Source organism: Gopherus evgoodei, unplaced genomic scaffold (assembly GCF_007399415.2).
Source record: "Gopherus evgoodei ecotype Sinaloan lineage unplaced genomic scaffold, rGopEvg1_v1.p scaffold_46_arrow_ctg1, whole genome shotgun sequence".
In the NCBI taxonomy this organism is placed as follows: domain Eukaryota; kingdom Metazoa; phylum Chordata; order Testudines; family Testudinidae; genus Gopherus; species Gopherus evgoodei.
In genome coordinates, this window is record NW_022060067.1 from 299,185 (window position 1) to 302,505 (window position 3,321).

Consider the following 3,321-nt stretch of genomic DNA (forward strand, 5'->3'; position numbering starts at 1 on the left):
CAGGGGACAGAGGTTCGAAAGCCAAATGGGCCAGTGCTTGGGTCCTAATACTAAAATTTAGGGGTTAGATCAGTGTTAGGACAGGGTGGCTGTGGAGGGAGGAGTGAGTCTCTAGACAACATAGTGAGAATAGTGCCTTCTTATTTTCCCCGTTTTCCACCCAGGATGGTAATGAACTGTACAGAGGCATGTCTGGGCTTGCACTGACTAAGGACAACAGCTGTGAGTGGGGTGCAGAGAGGGGATGGCTCATGTTAAAGGACTTTTGGTTGCTGGACTTATGAACCATAGGGAGAAGGACACTGCCCAGCTTATTTGGGGGGTGGGTCTTTTCCTCTTGGTTTATGTTTATGCGTTGGGGCTGCTGACATGACTTCTGCTAACCCTGGGCTTACATTGCAATGTAGACATACCCTGAGAGGGCATCTATAACGTAATAAAAGCAGTGTGGCCCGGCTGGCCTGGATCATCTGACTTGGACTCCTGGGGCTCAGGTTGTGAGGCTAAAAACTGCAGTGTAGACATTTAGGCTCAGACTGGAGCCCAGGTTAGGAGACCCTCACCCCTTGTGGGGTCTCGGAGGCTGGGCTCAAGCCCAAGTGTCTACACTGTAATTTTATAACCCTGCAGCACAAGCCCCACAAGCCTGAATCAACTGACCCAGGGTTTGAGAATAGTGACTTGGGTGTGTTTATGACAGTGCAGACATAATGCTACGCTATGTCCACGCTGCAATGAAACACCCAGGGCTGCCCCATGCCAGCTCAGGCTCCCGAGGCTTTGGCCGTGGGGTGGTAAATTTGCAGTGTAGATGTCTCAGCTCAGGCTCAATACTGGGCTCTGGGCCCCCTCAAAGTTGGGAGGGAGTTTAGCAAGCAAAAAAGGTAAAACAGCAATGAAGTATTACCCTGGACTCAATGGCATTTCTCCATTGGTCTGCCTGCTTTGGGGCAGGGACAATAGCACATCCTGCTGCATTCATTATTTCATAGGGTGGTTTAGGATTTTCATTCTCAGACACTGGGCACAAAGCAGGACTCAACCCTCGGCATAAACTAAATGAGCTGGCCACAGATTCTGGCAGCCACAATGAGCATTTGGTGTGAGAGCTCAGACCTGCCCCTGTCCCAGAGGGAGGGGGTCATCCATGAGGGGACTGGACCACTGACCTACCAGCTCCTAACTCCCAAACGTTCAGTAACTCTGTTATCAGTGCCTGTGTGTGTAATTTAAACCATAAGAAAACCCACACTGGGCTAGACCAAAGGTCCTTCTGACAACAGCCAAGAGCAGGTACCCCAAAAGCCACTCAACAGGGCACCACTGGCAGTTATTATCCCTCCCTGAAAAGCAGACAGACCAATGGAGAACTGCCATGAGTCCAGGGTAATACTTCCCTGCGGTTTTACCATTTCCACTTGCTAAACTCCCTCCCAACCTTCTGGGCTCCTAGACCTATCCTAGTGTTATGTCTACACTATGATTAAAACACCCAGGTCACCTGTCTCAAAGCCCAGGTCAGCTGACTCAGGGTTATGGGACTTGGACTGCAAGACTATAAAATTACAGTGCAGACATATGGACTTGAGCCCAACCTCTGAGACCCCACGAGGGGTGAGGGTTTCTGAACCCAGGCTTCAGTGTGAACACAAATATCTGCACCACAGTTTTTAGCCTCTCAGCTTTAGCTCCATGAGCCCAAGTCAGATGACCCAGGCCAGCCATGCTGCCATCTTTATCCCGGGAGAGATGGATTCTAAGGGTACGTTCCCATTGCAATGGAAGCCCAGGTGTGGCACGCTGTGCTTAAAGCAGCACCCTGCAAGCCCCATATTCACCACTCTCATATAGTGATGATACGTTTTGAACAAAGTCTGCCTGGTGAGGTATCATTTTAAAAATCTTGAACTGTTCATCTGTTGAACCTTAATGTCTTCTTGCATTCTATGTGCTCACATTGGTTTGGGAAGTTATGAAGTTTGCTCTGTGTGCATTACAGAAATATGTTATGAGGTTGGGAAATGCCCCCCACCAGCCTTTCAGGTGCAAAAATGGAGGAGCCAGACTCACTGCTGGCCCATTAAAGGTGGCTACAGTCCCAAGGACTATCCCAGGAACCGTGTACAATGCAGACTTCGCCGAGATAACACAGCAACAATGGACATTGCTTGACTCACATCATAGCAAAGGAGCTTTCTAGAAAGTTGGAAGAAACTATGAAAGAGGGGAAGAGACATCATGACTTGGCATCTCTCCCCCACAAATCAACAGCTGGAAACACACCTGGATGACAAAACTGATTCATAAATCAGAAGATAATAATAATAATACATTCAAACCAAAGTCCTCAAATAGCTAGTACTGGTTTTTCAGCTGAAAATTTTCAGTTTGGGGAATTTTGTTTTCCCAATCAGACCTTGCCAAGGGAAGCAGGGAGAAAATGTTTGAGTTGCCTCCTTCAGAACACCTTAGCCTAGACACACTAGCTGTGGGTCACTGTCATGGCCTTGCTGAGAACTGGGGTATTTTAATAATTTGGGAAGGTCTCAGGGTGTTTGGGGGAGATTATGAGGCTGTTACCTTTTGAGATGAAAACTAAGACATACAGGACTAGAGAATTTTTTTTTTTTTTAGAAATCTGAGATTTAGACATTTTATTTAAAGCAAAGGGGTTTCTGAGCAGGCTTTTGTTTGCAGGCAGCAACATTGTTTGCTCTGTCATTGTACCAAAGGGGAAGATGGTTGTTTAGAAAGGAGGAGTGAAGACTAAATGCATCTGATGAGGATGGGATTCAAACCCATGCGTGCAGAGAACAATGGATTAGCTATCCATCACCTTAACCACTCAGCCACCTCATCTGAACTGTCAGAAAATGGACACAAGGAGAAATCTAAGGCCAGCAGAGATAGGGACACTAAGGTGTTTTTAAATACTAAGCGGAAACAGGGGCTGAATGAGCTCCCCCCTCACACCTAGTGACCAGCTGTGGGAAAGGCTTCAGGAACAGACCATGTTTGCATAGACACACCTACTCTGCCTAGGTATGCAGCATGATGGGGCCGCTTCCCCAAAATGACCAGTTTTAGCTGGTGGCGGGTTACAAATCACTTTAGCACTGAGTGGTATGAAATGTTATTATCCTTCCTGCATGAGTGAAGCGCAGCAGAACATACTTAGTCGGTCCTGATAGGTGAGGAATAGCTTTTATTGGACTGCATAGAAGTGATACAGAACGTCACCCTAAAGCAGTGGTCCCCAAACATTTCACACTGTCCCCTCTTATCCATGGCTGTGGGCCCTCGGAGCCACAGTTGAAAACT

General features: G+C 47.5%; 1 non-coding gene across 1 annotated transcript; it reads right to left on the bottom strand.

The window, feature by feature from the left end:
- Window positions 1–2,777: 2,777 nt before the first annotated feature.
- TRNAS-GCU lies at window positions 2,778–2,859 on the bottom strand. The gene has a single exon. It is a non-coding gene; the product is annotated as a tRNA-Ser (tRNA).
- Window positions 2,860–3,321: the final 462 nt, after the last annotated feature.